Here is a 24,400-nt window from a genome sequence, read left to right as displayed (position 1 = left end):
CAAGAAAAAGGATCTATAGCGGTTCCAGCACCCCCCTAGACAGTGGAATCAATATCAGGTAAACAATCAATAGATATTAAAATAGTTAAACTTGCAGTGTTCACTTTTAATTAGTATACAAAGGGTATAAGCACCAGTTATTGTTTATGAAATCAACAAACGTATTGCTAAGCAATACATGCACCAGTAAGTAAGACGTGTTTTAACAACTTTCCAACATGGAAGTGTATCAGTAAGTGCACATATTTAAACAGGGGCACATCATTTATAAGTTTTCAACAAATATTTCTTCGCGCAACAAACTTATCTGATCGTAACTTGGTTAAGTTAATTAAAGCATGTAGCATGTAAGATTTGTACTTATTCATTGTTTAAATACACATTGCTTGAAAGCATAAATTATCTTGTACTGTTATTTTAAATCTTTAAGTATTTTCCTATTCAATCTTGAGTGATTAAATTACAAACTTTTAATGAGATAGGTTAACAAGTTAGTTGTATTTGAATAAACTAATCAATTACAATTCAATCTTAATTTTATTTAAGTCTCATCTCTCAATAATATAGAATGAAATTCAAAACAGTGTAGCTGTGGCCATTGCTTGACACATTAAAATCATCCATTGACTGGGACAATTTACGTGACTATTATGCATTACATTTAGTGTAAAAATATATAGATATAAAAAATAACTCCTCTGTGAATAGGACATTGGAATTGTACAGTATTTTTCAGTTTCAAAACTTTTCTTTAATAAATCACATATTCAAAGTTTGTTACCACCTTTAACATGTTTAACAGATAGCACGAATTGGATTGCCACTATTGAACATACTTACTAAACTGTTTAGACACAATAATATTAAAAACTGATGTACTATCAACATATTCGAAAAATTTAAAAGATCGATTTCTTTTGATCACGTAGTACAATCATTTAGAAACTAAATTAAATGTTTAATGTGACTATTTATATACTAGGGCATATATGGGCGTTTTTCAATAAAAACGTACTTTCTTGTCCCAGACACTTTTAAAAAAATGTGTTTGATCTTTGCAAGTAATTTTTTGTGCAGTCAGTACATTGAATTAGATATAACATTTTTAAGCAAAGAAACAGTTTATTTTTTTAGAGGGATTGATAAGATATTGATTCCTGAATGGTCCAAAACAACCAAAATGGCATGTCCCTAGACCGCCTGTTCAACATTCATACTCTAAAATATCGTAAAAAAATGTAGAAATAAATATTAATTTTACTTAATATAAGTTCTTTAATAATTCAAAAGTATGTTTTTAGCCAACATATTTTAATAAACAGCTTTTAACATAGGATTTTTTATTTCAGAAGGTGTGTCCCTAACACAATGTCCACTACGAAAACGAAGTCATTAAAACTAGCTTATAAACAGTTTTATAAAATCAATGTAATTTTTTGTTTGCAAGAGATATAAACATTAGGGTCTTACAAAAGAAGTGATGCTTTTATAACGGCAATCAAACTGTTGGCAAGAAAAATTGAGCACATCAAATGGACCAGAGTGATACCGTATTTTTATAAATGTCCACTACGAAACGGGTCAAATCTCTTTCAGTAACTGGTTTTAAAATTATGAAAAAAATATCAGTGTACAGCTCAATAACGCTTTGATGAATACAGTCCGTCTTGTTACTATTGCAATATAGGGGTTGTGAGAAAAAAATAAAATATGTGAATAAGTCCCCTACGAAACGGTCCCCTACGAAACAAGTTTTGGAGAAAAACGTTTCGTAGTGGACACTGCCACTACCATGCAGTCTTTTTTTACTCTTTTTTCAATTATATTCGTGCAAAGCAAATAACAAAGGTTAGTTTCATGTAATTTTTATTATGTTTTTATTAACATAGAATAGGGTTGAGTTGTACCTTCATATGTGAAGTACTGTCTAATCTTTATCGATAAAAAATGGTTCACCAATTCAGAAAAAAATGAGATTTTTCTAGTATATAAAGTAAACAAATTGGAATGTCTATAGGAAACATTTAAAATTGCAAAAATATGTGTGTTTAGAAGCAGTTTCGTAGGGGACAAGACAAAAGTCCCCTACGAAACAGTACACAAATTATGAAAATAATATCATTTTAAAGAGTATTTAAGATTGCACTTTTTGTTTACAAACAGGTATATAATAGAGGTATTCAAAATAACTCTTGAAATTTTTTTTTAGACTAGTTGATTTTCCATTTATTTAGGTCTGAAAGGAACGCTTTTATTGAAAAACGCCCATATTTGTAAGTCTTGAACGGTTATAAACAGAAAAAAAAATGACTATGACACATAGTTGACCTTTCATATGAACATTGGGAATTGTCGTGTTGAGAATGTAACTTTCTAAAACTTTGATACATGTATCACTACCAAAGTCCATACCGCATATATATATAGTCAGCAAAAAAAAAGAAAGACCCGAAATGATAAATGTAAAACAATTCAAACGAGAAAACTAACGGCCTAAAATATGTACAAAAAATGATTGAAAAACAAATATGTAACACATCAACCAGATACTACCACTGAATGACATATATAATGTATGTATGTTGTCGGAAAATATAAAATTTAATTATTTGTATGAGCTTTTTTTCCCTCCTGTCTCTTAGCGAGTATATTTTTGTTTTACTTTATCCGACAATGTGCACTTATTGTGTTTAGTCTGAAATTACTCCCAACAGTTGAAATAAGGATAATTATTAGTTAACATTCGACTAGCAACAAAGCGACAGATTTGAACTGTATTGATAATAATTTCCAAATTTGAATTCACATGTTGTTCAATACTTTCGATTACACAACTTACGCATTCTTCTTCTTCCAGGTAAGGAACCGGATTCAATGCTGAAGTTAATGGTTCCGCGTGAAAACTTTACGCAGTGTCGGGAAAGATTTCTCTTGGCTATTTACAAATGGCATACACTGTTGACGTACCTGATCTCGTTTCTATTTGAGTTATTGTGTGATATTGTCACAGTTTTTGCTTGTTTTCTTGATCTTCTTTTTCTACATGGAATAACAAACTAACGCTTTCTACGTGAAATTATTTAATTTCAAGCCTTTATAGGTTCTTTGTCTTGAAAAAATATCTTGTATGTCCTTTCTGACTGATTTTTACCGAAGGGTAACCACAACTTCATTACGAAACAAATGATCAACAGTAAGGTGACAAGGGTGTGAAAGAATATCATGATGAACATCAGTCAACGTGACAAGGTACTAGCAGACAGGACGACGTGTTTACTCAATGGGACAGTACTTGATATATATTAACATTTACTGATAATAAATGTAAGGTTCATTTATTGATAATAAATGTCAGGTTTACTTTGTAATATAATACTTTTAAGATATGCGTAATGTTTAATTGTGCTTTACTATTAAATTTATTGGTTATATACAAGTGTGGACACAGATGAGTGTGGATAGTATGTTTGGATGTTTGACAGTGTCTTAGGACAAAAGGAGTTCTATGTTTTTTCCCACACAGCTACTTTTGCATAGGTACTATTTCTGTACTAAAAAAATGCAGTACTGGAAATTTACTTTTAATATTTAGTACTATTTCTTTACTTTAAAACTATTGTAATATTTAGGTATTTGTATTTTACAGTATAAAATAAAATTGAGAATGGAAATGGGGAATGTGCCAAAGAGACAACAACCCGACCATAGAAAAAAACAACAGCAGAAGTTCACCAACAGGTCTTCAATGTAGCGAGAAATTCCCTCACCCGGAGGCGTCCTTCAACTGGTCCCTAAACAAATATATAGAATGAAATTCAAAACAGTGTGGCTGTGGCCATTGATTGACACATTAAATTCATCCATTGACTGGGGCAATTTACATGAACGTTTGTCTGTAACGACCACTGTTCACGACGTACCTACGATAGACATTTAAACTGTGGGGTCACCAAAGGTTTCTTAACGCCTTTTATTATAAAATAATTCAAAAAATTAATCAGGAATAACCTTTATGTTTTGATTTATATAACTGATATAAATCAAAACATCGTGTTATTTCTGATTAGTTTTTCGAATTACTTTATTAAGGTGTTGAGAAGCTTTGGTGACCCTATAGTTTAAGTGTCTTTAAAAAGTACATAGTGAACAGTGGTCGTTACATACAAACGTTCACTAAATTGTCCCAGTCAATGGATGAATTTAATGTGTCAATCAATGGCCACAGCCACACTGTTTTGAATTTCATTCTACTAATGAACTTGATAATGTACTTGATTTGTACTAAATATATTTAGAGAAATAATACAATATTCCATATTTGAAAATCATAACTTTAAGAGATTTGAAATAGAAAAACTTTCAAAATGCTAAAAATGTAACGGTATACGTAGTAACCAAAAATATGTAGTACCTAAATTTCAAGTACAAATAAAGTACTGTAAAATACAGGTACCTAAATATTACAACAATTTTAGAGTAACACAATAGTACTGAATATTAAAAGTTGATTTCCAGTACTACAAATTTTTAGTACAGAAATAGTACCTATGCAAAAGTAGCTGTGCATATGGTGTTATTAACTGTGTTGCACGATGACAACCAATCTGAGCATTAGGAGTGTTATTTACTTTTTAAAAAAATGTTAAAGACGGGCATTGAGGAGACAGTAATTGCATTAGTTACCAAATGATTATGATAGAATATGTTCTAAATCTTTGATTTTGGATACATTTTGTAGCTAGGAGAGCAACACATAATAGGTTCATTTTTTCACATGTTTTTTTTCTAAATGGGAGATGCTATCTAGATTTGAGAACATGATATAAGGAGCCTGTAATTCAGTGGTTGTCGTTTGTTTATGTGTTGCATATTAGTTTTTCGTTTATTTTTTTAACATAAATAAGGCCATTAGTTTTCTCGTTTGAATTGTTTTACATTGTCATTTCGGGGCCTGTTATAGCTGATTATGCAGTATTGGGTTTGCTCATTGTTGATGGCCATACGGTGACCTGTAGTTGTTAATTTCTGTGTCGATTTGGTCTCTTGTGGAGAACTGTCTTATTGGCAATCATACCACATCTTTTTTATATGTATTTGCTTACTATTTGTATGGTTTTACTTTGTGGTGGATCGTCAGTATCATAAGAATTTTTTTTTGTTAAAATGTCAAATTGTTCCTCAGATTAGAATACATTTATTGGTTTTTAGTAATGACAATGCCTGACATGATGCTTGGGGCTAGATGAGCTAGGAAGTAAACTTCTGTGCTGATTTTTATTAATTCTTTGGTTATATCTCCTCCAAAGCTCGTCGAAGCAAAGAACAATTTGACCAATATGAAAATGATTTCACCAAAAGAACCTTTGTGAGCATTCTTCAAAGACTCACGACTGCTCCATAAGTAATCTGATAGAATTTCAAGCATGCCAAGTGGATATTTATAATATCAACATCAACTTAATTAGTCTTAATATGTCTAAAATGTAAAAAAGTTATAGTGTTCAAAAGGTATTGCAAAATTATTCCTTTTCATTTTTGTTTTTGTTATATGGATACAAATATAACTGATACATGTACCAATACAGTATTTGTTGTGGTATGAAACTGTAGTAATTAACATTTACTGTAACAATGTTAATTCACACAAATTAAGAAATAAACAAATGAATGAAAAATGTTGAACATGTACAATGAAATATAGTTTTAGAAATCGATTAGGCTAGATAGGCCTCGAAATAGAATGCTTTATCTCCCTAATACTTACATTATACATAGAGGTAATACTACTTTGACAAATCCTTGTAAATGAATGTTGTCTGTCAAATCTTTATTTCACAAAGAATGAATTGCATAACAATGAACTGAGCTCAAAGCAAAGTACTTTAATAATACACTTAGACAAAGAGCTAAATCCAGTGATATACTTTGTACTACAGTTTCTTCATGAACATCCATCGACCAAAACCATATCTCAATAACATTCCATACGACATTGTTGGATTCAGAAGTCCTGAAAAAGACATGATTTTTTCCCCGTATTTTAAGTATATATACACAGCTAGGTTAAAACTTTTGTTGTGGTATAATCATTCAGTATCTAGCAACTATCAATTTGCTTCATGCACATATTGATATAGGTTGAGTGCCCCTCTGTTGGAAATAAGAACACATATCCATCTAATTTAAGTCAACTGATGAAGAAACATTCAAAACTATAGAATGTTATGTAAGACTTGTCAGTGTCTTTTTACCATTGCCACTGAATCAGTGATATATGTACACACAATTATATACATGCAAGACTAAAACTGACATTCGGTCTTTACTACATCTTCATTCCCCAAGTCATTTTCAAATCTGACTTCATGATAAAATAAAATTCCATATCTGCAACCAATGAAAATCAAATATCTCTCTAATAGACTAGCATTGAAATCCCAGTTTTCTAAAATGGTAGCTAGGTGGAACCTAAAACTAAAAAAATTGAAACAATACATCTTAAATATTTCAAATGCATGTACATATAATAATATAAATTCTCCAAAATTCACTATATCTTTCCCTTTTCTGTCTTCTGTTCGCGCCTGTATATTGACCTCTAGGTGTCTTTCAATTACATTCAGTTTGGTGTGGGTTGATGTTTGCTTGTTGTACATAATAATACTCTGTCAATTCGCTATATCACTAAGATCAATTTATATACTATAACGGCATTTGACTATAATACTCTGTCAATTCGCTATATCACTGAGATCAATTTTATATACTATAACGGCATTTGACTATAATACTCTGTCAGTTTGCTATATCACTAAGATCAATTTTATATACTATAACGGCATTTGACTATAATACTCTGTCAGTTTGCTATATCACTAAGATCAATTTTATATACTATAACGGCATTTGACTATAATACTCTGTCGATTCGCTATATCACTGAGATCAATTTATATACTATAACGGCATTTGACTATAATACTCTGTCGATTCGCTATATCACTAAGATCAATTTATATACTATAACGGCATTTGACTATAATACTCTGTCGATTCGCTATATCACTAAGATCAATTTATATACTATAACGGCATTTGACTATAATACTCTGTCAGTTTGCTATATCACTAAGATCAATTTTATATACTATAACGGCATTTGACTATAATACTCTGTCGATTCGCTATATCACTGAGATCAATTTTATATACTATAATGGCATTTGACTATAATACTCTGTCGATTCGCTATATCACTGAGATCAATTTATATACTATAACGGCATTTGACTATAATACTCTGTCAGTTTGCTATATCACTAAGATCAATTTTATATACTATAACGGCATTTGACTATAATACTCTGTCAGTTTGCTATATCACTAAGATCAATTTTATATACTATAACGGCATTTGACTATAATACTCTGTCGATTCGCTATATCACTGAGATCAATTTATATACTATAACGGCATTTGACTATAATACTCTGTCGATTCGCTATATCACTAAGATCAATTTATATACTATAACGGCATTTGACTATAATACTCTGTCGATTCGCTATATCACTAAGATCAATTTATATACTATAACGGCATTTGACTATAATACTCTGTCAGTTTGCTATATCACTAAGATCAATTTTATATACTATAACGGCATTTGACTATAATACTCTGTCGATTCGCTATATCACTGAGATCAATTTTATATACTATAATGGCATTTGACTATAATACTCTGTCGATTCGCTATATCACTGAGATCAATTTATATACTATAACGGCATTTGACTATAATACTCTGTCAGTTTGCTATATCACTAAGATCAATTTTATATACTATAACGGCATTTGACTATAATACTCTGTCAGTTTGCTATATCACTAAGATCAATTTTATATACTATAACGGCATTTGACTATAATACTCTGTCGATTCGCTATATCACTGAGATCAATTTATATACTATAACGGCATTTGACTATAATACTCTGTCAATTTGCTATATCACTAAGATCAATTTACATACTATAACGGCATTTGACTATAATACTCTGTCAGTTTGCTATATCACTAAGATCAATTTTATATACTATAACGGCATTTGACTATAATACTCTGTCGATTCGCTATACCACTGAGATCAATTTATATACTATAACGGCATTTGACTATAATACTCTGTCGATTTGCTATATCACTCAGATCAATTTATATTGATTTTTGACTTTTTTATTTATTGTGTCTGTTTATTTAACGCATCAATGTAAAAATATCGGAAATTGATGAGACTGTCATTAAAGTGAGAGGGTTAGCGCTATAGAACCAGGTTTAATCCACCATTTTCTACATTTGAAAATGCCTGTACCAAGTCAGGAATATGACAGTTCTTGTCCATTCGTCTTTGATGCGTTTTGTTATTTGATTTTGCCATGTGATTATGGACTTTCCCAATTGGTCTTCCTCTAAGTTCAGTATTTTTGTGATTTTACTTTTTATATACTTTAACGGCATTTGACTATAATACTCTGTCAATTCGCCATATCACTAAGATCAATTTATAAACTATAACGGCATTTGACTATAATACTCTGTCAATTTGCTATATCACTAATTATATGTATATACCATAAAGACACTTTGATACAACATGGAGTTAGCTTTTCATATTATTCTGTCATTTCACTTTGTTATGAAGATAATATTTCATACTATGAAGACATCTTGATATAAAATTTTACGAATTCATTTAGTGTTTGCAAAGACATCGTCTGGCCAGAAAGGCGGTTGGGTGCACTTCAATACTCAATTGATAAGGGATGCCGCTGGGGTTCATGTACGCTACCCTTTTCGTATAATCAAGATTTTTAAAATGTATAACATTAGACATTTGCGTACATTTTGATTTGGTTTCATCTGATGTGTTAAAGAAATGACTACCAAAGTGTCGAAGAGTGACTATTTATGGTTAGAAACACAGTCATGCAGACTTTCGGCTGTGAAAAAAAAATGCCGGATTTTTTTATATAACAAGTAATGGGAACTTTTGGGGTCATATCATACGTTTTTGATATAATCTACCTATTCACATATTATTTAGCTGACAAAAATGTGACCTTTTTCAGCTGAAATAAAATTGAGAATGGAAATGGGGAATGTGTCAAAGAGACAACAACCCGACCATATAGAGCATACAACAGCCAAAGGCCAATAATGGTTCTTCAATGCAGCGAGAAACTCACACACCCGGAGGCATTGATGTTTCGATTTTTTATTATTTGAAGTTGTTTCAAAAAAGAAGTGTTCAGGTGTTAATCTTTGATTTACGTGCCCAAACCGAACGGTATTCCCCGCAACAACACCAGACAGGAACGATACTATCGAGGACCTATAAAGTGTGAAACGAACGAAAGAAACCAAAATAAACGAAACAAAATAAGAATTAATCAAACATATAATATTAAACATCGATGCGAAATATATATATATATATATACTATATCCCGTTGAGTTTTGAGTTTAAGACTGGATTGTTAATTGAACAAAATGGATGAAAATGATGAGCTAGTGTTTAAGGTCCAGTAACAAATATTACATTCATATCGGAATAGGAGTCAGTTATGGTGGTTTGAATATGAACATGTTTCATACAAGGCATACATGTTGAGTTGGATTTTATACGTGTCAATTGTACAAAAAAAAACAGTCTACAAAGACGACATTTCATCCTTCCAAGACGCATTTTTCCTACACATAGCAGACATGCTCTCCCTGCTCAACTGCACTGACACGTATATAATAAGTAACATTTCAAGTTGATTATTATTTTTTTTCCGGGCGACAGCACTAATCCTTTAACATTAGAGAAAGTGTAACAGCCACCAGAACAACAGAAGAGGTAGGCGAAAATATCAGAAATATATAAGATTGAAAAATAAATGTTATTTCTTGTTAAATAAAAAGACAGGTATTTTTTCATAGCCAACAATCTGAGTGTTTATGGCTGTGTTTCTGTCCACAAGTTTTCCCTCTTGTCACTTTGGTAGTCAATTTTTCAACACACCTCATGAAACCAAATTTTGAAATGTTATGCATTCTAAGAATCTTAATTATACGAAAAGGGTAGGGCACCCTATCAATTAAATATTGAAATGCACCCCTCCCTCTTTGACCGGAAGGTGTCTATAAAACGCTAGATAAATTCATAAAACAAATAGAAAAGTGAAGATTTGTCAACTTTCAGCATGCCAATCTGGCTGTCAGCTGTTTGTTCATACTGATATTTAAAAATACAGCTAAATTGTAATAGGTACGGGGAAAGTTTGTAAGGGATACGTTTTGCATCGTACCTGTCAACATGATTTGCAAACACGTGCTAAAAATAAAACTACCGAAAAAAGACAGGTTGCTTTCATGTTAAAATTTGGGGAAAAGAATATAGGCCATCTTTTTGTTTAAGGCTTGTATGTTATTCGTTTTTTAGCTCACCTGGCCCGAAGGGCCAAGTGAGCTTTTCCCATCACTTTGCGTCCGTCGTCCGTCGTCGTTAACTTTTATTAAAACCTTCTCCTCTGAAACTACTGCACCAAATTAATCCAAACTTGGCCACAATCATCTTTAGGGTATCTAGTTTAAAAATGTGTCCGGTGACCCGGCCAACCAACCAAGATGGCCGCCATGGCTAACAATAGAACATAGCGGTAAAATGCAGTTTTTAGCTTATGTCTCAAAACCAAAGTATTTAGAGCAAATCTTACAAAGTAAAATTGTTTATAAGGTCAAGATCTATCTGCCCTGAAATTTCAGATGAATCGGGTAACCCGTTGTTAGGTTGCTGCCCCTGAATTGATAATTTTAAGGAAATTTGGCCGTTTTTGGTTATTATCTTGAATATTATTATAGATAGAGATAAACTGTAAACAGCAATAATGTACAGCAAAGTAAGACCTAAAAATAAGTTAGCATGACCAAAATAGTCAATTGACCCCCTAAGGAGTTATTGCCCTTTATAGTCAATTTTTAACAATTTTCATAAAATTTATAAATTTTTACTAACTTTTTCCACTATAACTACTTGGCCAAGTTTATTATAGATAGAGATAATTGTAAGTAGCAATAATGTTCAGTAAAGTAACATCTACAAACACATCACCATCACCAAAACACAATTTTGTCATGAATCCATCTGTGTCCTTTGTTTAATATTCACATAGACCAAGGTGAGCGGCACAGGCTCTTTAGAACCTCTAGGTATCAACCTGTAAATTAATTATGTGAAAATATCTGATTTTGATTGTATTGTAATTTGTATGTGAGGGCCACATGGAAGATTCGCTTTTTGTAACTATCTGATATAAAGAAGCCGAAGATTTAGTGTGATTGTCAATGAGACAATTTTCCAGAAGAGACCAAATAACACAGAAATTCTAGGTTACCTTACGGCCTTCATCAATGAGCAAAGCCAATACCGCATAGTCAGCTATAAAAAAAAAATCCGAAATGGTCGAAATGACATTGTAAAACAATTCAAACGAGAAAACTAACGGCCTAATTTATGTACAAAAAAATGAACGAAAAATAAATATATTCATTAACACATAATTAACAAGCGACAACTACTGAAATACGGGCCCCTGATGAAGAATATGACAGGGTTAAACATGCTAGCCGGATCTCAACCTTCCCTAACCTTGGACAGTGTTATAACAGTACAATATAAGAACAAATTATAAAAATCAGTTGAAAAAGGCTTAACTCAATAGACGGATTGAAGAAATACAAATACTACAAATACAAGTGGACGTGGCCGGGTACTTGTACATCCCAACAACAAAAAGACGCTTTTAAGCACAAATCTGAGAGTACTCACAGTTAGTTCAAAGTCACTAACAGCTAAAAAAAAATTAAAAAATTCACGCATCTTAGACTAAATTATCAATCAGTACACATCCAACATCCAATGGATTTAGCCGGTGTAAAGACGTCATACACAGTCAGAGAAAATACGACCTTGTACAATGCCATGATACAGGTATCGACAGATTGTAGATCCATGAATGTTTATATGTATATAACATAATAGAAATATTTAGTTTGCTTTTAATTTACTGATAACAAAATCAATATTAATACCAATAAAAAACAATATTCAATGATCTAATTACAGTTTTGAATCAATTATTGGTAACCTTTTAGAATAAGTTTACCAGTATTTAAAGGATCGATAAGTGTACCAGAATCGTTTTTAAATTTCCAGGCACGGTTAACAAAATCCGTAAAAATGAGGATGATTGAAATAAGTTTTTTAATGGTACAACCAAACTTTAAAACCAAATCTTTAATTATATCTATGGAAGAAATTAGTAAAAGTTTTAAGTATTTGGTGGTAACGAAATTCCTGGCTTGAGTTTATTCACTTTTACAATAAGGATTTTTTTATACATTATTACTGTATGTGTCGCCTTTCGTGTCTTTTCAGATCCGCATAGCTTAAGTCGATAAATCCATTCATCTGTTAAGCGATTTCCTATGGTCCGCAAAACAACTTCCTTCACAGTCTTTTTTTTATTATTTACAATTGATGTTGCTGATGAGTTTCGCGGGTAATTTTCGCCGCTATTAATAGATTTGTCTTATGAGAATAATATGAAAAGCTACATTTTAACTCCATGTTGTATCAAAGTGTTTTATGGTATATAAATATATCTTAGTGATATAGCGAATTGACAGAGTTTTATAGTTAAATACCGTTATAGTTTATAAATTGATCTTAGTGATATAGCGAATTGACAGAGTATTATAGTCAAATTCAGTTATAGTATATAAATTGATCTTAGTGATATAGCAAATTGACAGAGTATTATAGTCAAATGCCGTTATAGTATAGAAATTGATCTTAGTGATATAGCGAATTGACAGAGTATTATAGTGAAATGCCGTTATAGTACATAAATTGGTCTTAGTGCTATAGCGAATTGACAGAATATTATACTCAAATGCCGTTATAGTATATAAATTGATCTTAGTGATATAGCGAATTGACAGAGTAGTATAGTCAAATGCCGTTATAGTATATAAATTGATCTCAGTGATATAGCAAATTGACAGAGTATTATAGTCAAATGCCGTTATAGTATAAAACATGCGCTTCATAATATATCTCTATCCTTAAGGATGTATTCTTCTGACTTTTCAGTCTCGTTCAGTCTCGTTGAAATCTCGTTCTTAAATTATTTCCAAAACATATGATAGAAGTGGAAAATATCAATGAATTTTAAAAATCTTATAATCAAACATAACTCTGTGAAAAAATTGTGTATTTACCATGAACGGTTTTTGAATAATCCAGTTTTCAAATTTTACGACCATTCAAGTCAGTATTTTTAGTCAAAATTTTGAGAAAATGGGTGAGGGATACAAAAAATGATTTTACAAGAATAATATACATCCCATCTCATTTTGGTCTTTTCAAAATTCTTAGATATGTATTTTTTCAATCATTTATAACAAAAAAGTTGAATTAATATGCATTTTGTTCTTTAAAATGAGAAAAATCATAAAAATACAAAATTGGCAGTATGGTAAATTTTACACAAAAAAGCATCAAAATATGATAAAACCTTCTTATATTAACACCTACCTATAGTTTTTGTAAGTTAAATTTATTCAGATTGGTCCACTTCATCTTTATGGAAAGTATGAAAAAAAGTTTAATTGTGGAACTGTGATTTTTTTCACGATAATAGCCCAAAAATAGGTAAAAATCGATGAAAAGTGAGAAAAATCATCAAAATTGGGCATTTTCAAAGGGCCGTATCAATAAAAGAAGCACACCACCATATGATTTTTTCTTCACCAATTGTTTTGTTACAGTCTTATAAACCTAAAAATCAGGTTAAGAAAAAAAGTTTAATTCTAGAAATTTTTGGCTCCTCAGAGGTGTACATCCTTAATGATATGGTTATTGTTATCATAAGGCAGCTGTGGCGTTCCATATGGAACGCCAACACTGTCTTGTTGTGACCATTTTCATTATATGATGTGCATTTACCTTTATATGATGTGCACTTGTCATTATATGATGTGCAAACACCTTTATATGATGTGCAAATATCCTTATATGATGTGTAAACATCCTTATATGATGTGCAAACATCATTAAATGCTGTGCACATACTTATATGATGTGCATATATACTTATATGATGTGCAAATATACTTATATGATGTGCAAATGTACTTATATGATGTGCGAATGTACTAATATGATGTGCAAACATTCGTATATGATGTGAAAACATTCTTATATGATGTGCAAATGCACTAATATTATGTGCAAATATCCTTATACGATGTGCAAATATACTTATATCATGTGCAAATATACTTATATGATGTGTACATATCATTATATGATGTGCAGTTATCATTATATTATGTGCAAATATCTTTATATGATGTGGTTGTGTCATTTATATATTATGTGCTTGTAATCTTATATGATGTGGGTTGGTTTACTTCATTATATGATGTCGAAACGTCATTATATGATGTGCTTTCATCGTCGTTATGGTCAATGAACATGGTTACGATTAGAATGATTACTTTCTACGTCAACTGATTCCGATCTGCTTCTGTAAACTATAATCCGGCTCAAATATGTGTCTGTCGCTAGCGAGAATGCAATTAATAGGAAAAATGAGACAATGCAATTTAACAAAATCAACGTTTCAAACATTTAAGCCTCGGTCACACCTTACCGGATAGCTCGAACGGATGCCTAACGGATAACTTTTTTTCAATCCGTTCATGTTCGTTAGACGTCCGTTCTTATCCGTTAGACGTCCGTCCATATCCATTGCATGTCCGTTAAGCGTACGTTTTATCCGTCGACCTCCGTTCTCTCCTGTTGAAACTTTTGAGCATGTTCAAAACTTTGAACGGACGTCCAACGGATAAAATGTCCGTTGAACGTCCGTTAGGCGTCCGTTTTGTACGGTACTGTCCGTTTCGTTTCCGTTTTGTATCCGTTACGTGTCCGTTATACATCCGTTGAAGGTCTGGAGGATAAATTCACCAACGGACTTCTACCGGACGTTTAACGGATAAAACGGATGTTGAACGAATGAGAAACGGACTTCTACCGGACGGTTAACGGATAAAACGGACGATGAACGGATTTGAAACGGATAAATGCTAATTGAACATTTTGCGTCAGAAATGCCAATTATTGGAATGTCAGATTTCTTAAGGTTCATGAATTCTTATTATTCATAATCAATCTTATAGAGTAAGGGCACGTCTTCACAATCAAGCAGCTCTTATTCAGGCCAGACACTGCCCTTTGGTGGCATTTTAAAGAACAAACCAAAACCAGTTACACAGAAACATTTGAATATTTATGTGATTTACATGTATTATTACTGAAACCTTTAATTTTTCCGTATATCTTGTTCATCCGTTCTACCCGGTACGCTTCCGTTAGGTGTCCGTTTTATGCGGTACTCGTCCGTTGGATGTACGTTCGACATCCGTTTTGTCCGGTACGTTTCCGTTTCTCGTACGTTGCATATCCGTTGTGTGTCCGTTATGCATTCGTTACACGTCCGTTTTATTCGGTCAGTACATCAACGGATTCCCAACGGATAACAATTTTGTCAACGGACAACTTTTATTTTCATCCGTTAGGTGTTAGGCGTCTGTTCGTGCTATCCGGTAAGGTGTGACCGAGGCTTAAGGGTCCATAACTCACAAAATTAACCAAACTCCCCCTTTTTTTGGTATAGAACCTTGTCGTACAATATCATACAAATTCATTGACTAACACTGAAGGTATAGTCAAGTTATTGTCCGGAAATCAGAAGATACTTGTTTTTGGCTCCTAATTCCTATGAAGTAAATTACTGCTACTGCTTACTATTAAATTTATTCCATGATTTTTACTTCTTAAATGAATATTGCGTGACGTTTAAGGTGTAAATTGCTGTGGATTGATGTTTCGAAATAGAATTGGCCAAGGATTTGTAAAGTCGTACTATACAAATCCTTTATTTGATCTTTGGTACCTATCATAGCTATCGCGTATTTTCAAATTTGGCTTATTCCCCATAATGTATATGTTACAGGCATTTTCTAAATTTAGGGATTTTGTAAAATGTCTTTTCACTTAAGGCATTGTCTAAAATGCCTGGTCATTCCGGTGAATCCCTTGTTTCACTTTTCAATATTGATGATCTTTCTTTATATTAATGAACTTTCTTATCACATTCATAACCTAACTATTGCTAATGGTTATATTGAAGTTCGCACGATAACGGTGTCAAATGATGTTGAATTATGCTTTTACCAAAACACTGTTTCAAATTCTAGTGATACGAATTTCGAAAAAAAATCAAAGCTTACTTTATCGTCTAGGTCGTTGATAATTAATAATTATTTTATCAATTAGGAAGTAATGACTTTCTATTGCATTCTAACCATTTATCAGTATGATGGAAAACATAGGATGTGGGTATCCTTCAATGACACACAATCAGGACATGTACAGCAAAAATCAAAGAAGCAGCGCTTTTCTTGCTGCACTTCATCATCGCAAAGTGGCCTTCAACACCATGCAAATCAAATGCTTACCTCACTGCAAGTTTAAGACGATCCTTAGCACTGGCTTGAGCGAAATTATTTGCAGAAATATTTGGATAGACTTTGTAAGATGCAACACAACCTTATATGACCCGGTCAACATAGAACATACTGGAAATCAAAGGTGAAGGACTTTTGACTTTTGTAAAACATACATTTACAGACAATTTTTAATAATAAAAAAATTTATGAAGAAAATCTAAAATTGAGGGCATTTATATCTTGTTTCTCAGATATAAAGTGCCAGATTTGGTGTATCAGAAATTCCGGTAACCAGTGCAGTAGGGTCTGATGTATAAATACAGGTAAACTGATCCCACTTCCATAAAATGTTTTGAAGTGATGCATTTAACATGTTTAACTTATATAGAAAACATGACCAAGAATAAGTCTTTTGCGTCTTATAAAATTATCGCATTTGTTTACCACGTTTTAAGTTGCTTACTATTTTCTACATAGAAAAGTTTTGTTATGAACTGTCACAAATGTAAAGGAGGAAGTTATGATATTTTTCAGGATCGTAAAGAGCAATCGAATTACAACGCTAGATTGGAGTTTATTGCAAGGCTTGACTGCTCTTCAACACTTGCAAGTAATTAGTTTCCGTTTGAAAAATCAACCACTATTATATATGCATTGTCGGTTTTCCGTCTCATAACGTCTCGCAACACTGGGTCTTTTGTTCCTTTATATTTTTTTGACATGATATTTTAAGTTGGTCATCGATTTGAATCATGATCATCCCTTTGGTTTCTACTTTGTCATCTCCCGCTTTTTATTCACGTAAAATAACATTCTTTGATTGCGTTTTGCAATTTTCCTACAATATGTGTATTTTCCTGTGATAACATTTTGTCGCTCGTTATCTGTTTTTGGCTCCCAGGAAACAGGAAACAGGAAACAGGAAAGACATTATTTTAATCAAGTATACATTAAATTTTCCTGCACAAAAATACCATTATCTATATACATCCTTGGTGATTAACTAATATCTACAGAACAACCAACACATTGTACTCTAACTATTTTCATTTACCCTTGTGAATGTGAACGTTTAATATTTTATCCAGTTATACACATGCGAAAATACGAGCATATAAAATTGAGAAAGGAAATGGTGAATATGTCAAAGCGACAACCACCCGACCATAGAGCAAACAACAGCCGAAGGCAACCAATGGGTCTTCAATGTAGCGAGAATTCCCGCATACGTAGGTGTCCTTCAGCTGGCCCCTAAAATATGCATAATAGTACAGTGATAATGGACGTCATACTAAACTCCGAATTATACACAAAAAACTAAAATTAAAAATCATACAAGACTAACAAAGGCCAGAGGCTCCTGACTTGGGACAGGCGCAAAATTGCGGCGGGGTTAAACATGTTTATGAGATCTCAACCCTCCCCCTATACCTCTAGCCAATGTAGAAAAGTAAAAGAATAACAATACGCACATTAAAATTCAGTTCAAGAGAAGTCCGAGTCCGATGTCAAAAGATGTAACAAAAGAAAATGAATAAAATGACAATAATACATAAATAACAACAGACTACTAGCAGTTAACTGACATGCCAGCTCCAGACCTCAATTAAACTGATTGAAAGATTATGTCTTCATCATATGAATATCAGGTACAATCCCTCCCGTTAGGGGTTTAGTGTCATACTATCATAAAATATATGAGAAGAACATAACCCGTGTCATGCCAACAACTGGTTTTTTTAGAAATAAATGTGTTTAGTTCCGATGCAAAGATCCTATCAGTGAATCAATGTTAAAGCCAAAATATGCAATCTTTAATGACCTGACAACAGTATCGTAACTATATCCCCTTTTAACAAGTCTATTTAAAGGTTTTGTTAGTTTCTGAGGAGAATACTGACATTTTTGTGCTTTATAAAGAATATTTCCATAAAATTTTGGATGTGAAATACCTGAACGTATAAGATGTCTGCATGTTGAGTTATATTTACGAATTATTTCCTTATACCGGTGATAAAATTTAGTAAATGTTTTGACCAGTTTGTGATATCGAAAACCCTGGTGTAATAATTTTTCAGTAATACATAAATTTCTCTCGCTAAAATCTAATACATTGTTACATACACGAGCGAATCGTACAAGTTGAGATATATAAACACCATAAGATGGTGACAAGGGAACGTCACCATCTAAAAATGGATAATTAACAATAGGAAATGAAAAATCATCTCTTTTATCATAAATTTTTGTATTAAGCTTCCCGTTTATGATATAGATATCAAGATCGAGGAAAGGGCAGTGGTCATTGTTATCATTAGCTTTATTTAAAGTAAGTTGTACAGGATAAATTTCTTTAGTATACATACTGAAGTCGTCATTATTTAGAGCCAATATATCATCCAAATATCTAAAAGTATTGTTAAATTTTTGTATCAAATGTTGTTTTGATGGGTCTTTGCTAATTTTAGTCATAAATTGTAACTCATAACAATACAAAACCAGGTCCGCAATAAGTGGTGCACAGTTAGTCCCCATTGGAATTCCAATAACTTGACGATATACGGAATCTCCAAAGCGAACAAAAATGTTATCAAGTAAAAATTCAAGTGCATAAATAGTATCAAAGCATGTCCAATTGACATAGTTCTTTTGTTTATTGCTACTAAAAATGATCTAAAAGAGTTTGAACATATGTACTCGCATTCCGACTTTTTAAATGCCCAGTTAATTAGGGATGTGATTTTTTTCTTAATAAGAATATGAGGCAAAGTGGTATATAGGGTAGAAAAATCAAAACTTTGAACAGATTCAAAATCACCAATATATGCATGCAATTTATCAAGTACTTCCAACGAGTTTTTGACACTCCAAAAGTAATTAATTCCACTATTTTCAAAGGCCTTATTTGAACAATTTATTATCAGGTTTTTTATTGTACCAAGTGTACTAGTAAGTAAAACAGACAATTTAGTAGTTGAACAATGGCTAGAAGATGAAATAAATCTATATTTGTAAGGTTTTTTGTGCAGCTTCGGAAGCCAGTACATAGTTGGGACTTTCATTGTGTTTGGTTCTGCTTGTAAAGAAGTAGCTAAAAGTTTATGTTTGTTACAGATGTCGTTTTCTGAAAATGAAGTCAGTTGGAATGTTGGTGAATTCGTGATTTCCTTTTGCAGAACCTCTATATAAATTTTACGTCAAACAATGATATTATTAGCAGCTTTATCAGCTGGGACAAAAACAAATTCCTTGGCTAGTTCTGTTAGTTTATTTTTGATACGCGAAATAGGGTTTTTATAGTTTTTGTTGAGGGTAAAAATGTTCTTTAAAATGTTGTATTCGAATATCAACTATCTTCATTACTGAATTAAAAAAAAGAGTCCAAAGATTTTTTGTCAGCTTTTTCCCGTTTTACCCATTTCAAACAGTAGGCACGGAGTGAGTCGTTGATGATATTACGACACTCATTCCAGTTAATAGTTGACGGGGGACGATATTTAGGTCCTTTACTGAGAAATGATTTTAACTCTCGGTCGCGAACGATGTTAAGGTCTCCTGTTATAACATGGGAAATTGGTCCATAGGTGTATTCTGAATTACTGCAATTACACGACATAGGTGTATTTTCAGTGATATTTACATCTTTACACAATTGGCTATAATTAAACACATATTTTCGGGTAGATTTCTTGTAAATATAACAAATGAGAGGGAGTTCAGTATTATCAAAATATCCAGGAATTTGGTCTTTAACAGAATGGTCGTTAAAAATACCGGCAATATTTACAAAATCAAAACCTTTATTGACATACTTTATTTTAATAAAATATTTTTTATGATCTTCAGGGCGATCAATTTTTGGAAACAGTTTAGAATAACAATATGCCATTATAATTTGGACAATTTCATACTTAGGACTGTAATATGAAATTGTGTTGCAATCCTCTTAAATTTTATTTAATTTATTTATAGGTAAAGAACAAAGCTTGGTTAACAGATAATGTCTGCCGTTGTTTTTTGAAATGGAAATTAGGTCCGAAATATTTGTATGGTTGGTCCGAAATTTTCTTTGATTGCGATTTTTTCTGCGTCCATGAGAACGATTTTTACGAACAGTTTTAGAAACTATATCTAAAATGTTAACAGAATCGGTTCTTGATATATTGCCAATTCCCATGATATTATCATTAAGACCGAGAGGGTAGACTGTCTGTAATTTTTTAATCCAATTTAATTCATTTATTTTTCGTGATCGTACAAACTTGGAATGAGATTCACCAGGCTGCTAATTTACTACTTCTAAAGGTTGAACTGTTAAATATTTAATAGGATGACTGTGCTTCTTAAGATGTTGATAAATGATACTTTTGAATTTATTGGGTCTTGTAAAACGATACAGGTGTTCTTGCGTGCGTTTAGATAAATATCGCCCAGTTTCACCTACGTACTGAATACCGCATTCCGGTTTGTTTCATGTGAGTAAATAAATAATACTGTTTGTTTTTCAAGTAATATCAGTTTCAAAATTTAGAGAAAATGTGCGACCATTAAATGTGGACCTTACTGTATTGTTGGTGGAAAGACGGGGACACGTAAGTCATTTTTTGGCATGACACGTATCGATAGAAGGGTAACCACGATTTTTATTGTTAAAAACGTTAGCGATGGTAGTATTTTTAGATAAGCGATTCTGAAGATTGAGACGTGTAGATACCCTTTGAACGAGTTTAGTATTTAATATTTTTCCATTTCTAAGCTTCATATTTGATTTTTGGTATGTAGATTTATTACAAAGGAGCAAAGACTGGCGTCCAGAATATGAACCATCACACAGTAGATTAAATTGTGTAAAAATGATAAAACTGTTCGGCTCAAGACGTAAAATGCTTATTGTCATAAGTTACCCGACAAATTTAACAAAAGATAGGGTATATCAAGGTAGCGACTGACGTCTGACTAAATAGATGAATGGGGCTGAATATTAAAATAATACTTTTTGATAGATATTCCTAAAGTAATGCACATAGAGAAGTTCTCGCTCGGACACACACTCCCTAATCTAGTATAATATAAGAGCATAAACCTTAAGCACGGGGAGGCACTCTACTGTCATATACATACATTCAACGTAAGAGAAGTCAAATTTAATTTTGTCGTCATTAATAAATCGAGTTTATATAAATTTATCAATATCCTTTGCGATTAAACAAGCTCCAGACCTCAATTAATGACTCATGTTTTTGTTGTTCACAATTGTATTGTTTCCGTGAATAGTGCGTATGTTTTCTTTATCTTTTCCTTTTTTATTTATTCTAAAATTTATGAAAGAGAAATAAAAATGAGTGTTGGAATACATTTTTGGGAATGTTATTTTTACTGTTCCACCTATGGAAGGAGCTTTAATATTTCTGAATTTTGTCTACAAGGGGGGCAAATATACCAATATTCAAACTCACGTGTCAATATCATACTGATAACATCAAGGCAAAAAAAACCACTATGAGACAACAACATACATAACACACCAGAGAAAACTAGCGACTATTTAATTTGGAATGAAAAGCAGATCTTGCTTGACACGTCGCATCCGTCGTGTTGCTCATGTGAGCACACACCCGATGATAAGTCTGATTTAGTGGGTCACATTCAAGGAATAGAGGATAAAACTGTGATAACGACAGTAGGGACATATCAATGTAAAATATGCATTGCACCTTTATATGACAAAAAGTTAAAAGTCGCAAAGGGGAACTGGTTTATATAAAATTGAAGTCAACCACCAGCCGTATCGAGATAGCGCTATTAAATGGAAATCAAATTTGACTAGTTTTGTGCGCCTGGATCGCTTTTTCTATGTTAATCTTCATCAAGAACACTGTAATACATACATGACAAAGCCGAGGATGTTTAAAATTTGATAAAGCAATTAAAATCAAACATTTTTTAGTTTAAGAAAATGGTCAGCAATCAGATAACAACACTAGAATCTGCTGGTGCGCCGTCGTATACATATAAATATATATCGAATTTTAAGTTTCTGAATACATATCATGATTCGAGTAAATTTATACTTTGTGAATAAAATTTCTAAAGTTTTTTATGATCTAATCTTGAAAAACGTTTCTTAAGGAGGCTAGTGGGTACCAAAATTTCGGCAAAGAATTAAACATTTGTTTTTTCATAACATATTTTATTGGTTACACTATTAGTTATTACTTTATGATATGGTACAAAAATCAACCAATAAAATCGATTCGGTTTGGCCCCAGATGACTTTTAAAATGTTTTTATCTTTGAAAAAGCTCCAAATTAGCTCCCTTTGGTGCAAAAATGCCTTTTTTTATATTAAAGTTCAAATATCTTCTTTAACTCATCGGTGACCTATATTTTTTTTATTATTGTTTTCAAATAAGCTTTACATAAACTAAATAATTTTAGCGATTTTTGTAATTTAGTTCTGTTTTTATTTCGATATTACCTTTATTTCTCCTATTAGTTCAACAGAAAAAAGAGACATTAACAAAAATGTAACTATGCTTCTTTCGGAGGCAGATTGTGTGCTTAAATGAACGGTGACCCCATTTTTTTATTTCATTTTTCTATTAAGTATATGATAAAGGTTATTTATGAAAAAATATAGAGAAATCCTATATTAGAAAAAAAATAATGATTTAGACCCGCGAGCCCCCTTACGTGTCCTAGAAATAAGAAAATTTTCCTATTTAATATCATAAAGTTTCACGTTAAAGTGTATCATTTCTAACAAAAATAAGATTGCTTTGCATCTTAAAAATCCTCAATTATAAACAGATTTTGTCGTTCGAATCTTGTTGATGATTGTCTTAACCTATCAATCAAACGACAACTGAGATAACCGGATTAGATAATGGCTGGTTGTTAATATATTAGCACCAAATTTTCCTAAAGGGGTGTATCATAATCAATCAGAAACTATATCCTTTATTATTATCAGTGTAAACCAAAATAAACAATGCCATCGGACCAATCAAAATCATTTTTGGATGTTATGCAAATTACTAAGAAATTATCCTGCAGTTACTACATTTACCTACAAAGATAAACTGTATACTATTTTTGAGCTAAATGACAAGGCTGCATAAGAGCCTTTTTTTCCTTTGATTTTAACATTTGTTTGTAAAGTATGAAAAAAAGGTAAAGGTATTTATACAAAGCGGAAATATCTTAATATTAAAGAAAAAAATAATTATATGGATTTTTCTTTATCAGGAAACACAGTGTTTGTAGTAAAGATGTCACTTAAACCAACGAAAAGATACATACAGTTATGACTGTGCTAGTCTGTTTCCCGGCCGTTATTGAGGTGTCAGACCACCAATTACTCCCTCCAATTTAGAACGTATGTAAAAGTAGTCCTACTTTGACACAAAATAGTGCTTTTGATGTCATTGTTTACTTAAACTTACCAACAAATTTGCAGAAATGAAACTTTTGGTGAAAGGGAAATATATTTAGACCATTTTGAGCCAAAATTCACTTGTCTATGAGTTTGCATTAGAAATTCAGGATTAATGCGCTACATAGTACACTAATTTCAGATTTCCAGAAAACCGGGAGTTATTTTGGTAGTACCTGTCTTTTCAAAATCAGAAATTTGTTACAAGACTTTAAACATTGGTTGAAAATAGGCATGTAGGAAGGTGATACATGTACAATTCAGGATATACCTGGTTTCCTTGAAGTTAAACTTAAGGTAAAATATTTAGAAAGCTGTGAAAATTGCAAAATTTGGT

Source organism: Mytilus edulis, chromosome 4 (genome assembly GCF_963676685.1).
Source record: "Mytilus edulis chromosome 4, xbMytEdul2.2, whole genome shotgun sequence".
Lineage (NCBI taxonomy): Eukaryota > Metazoa > Mollusca > Bivalvia > Mytilida > Mytilidae > Mytilus > Mytilus edulis.
This window is presented reverse-complemented; position numbering follows the sequence as displayed.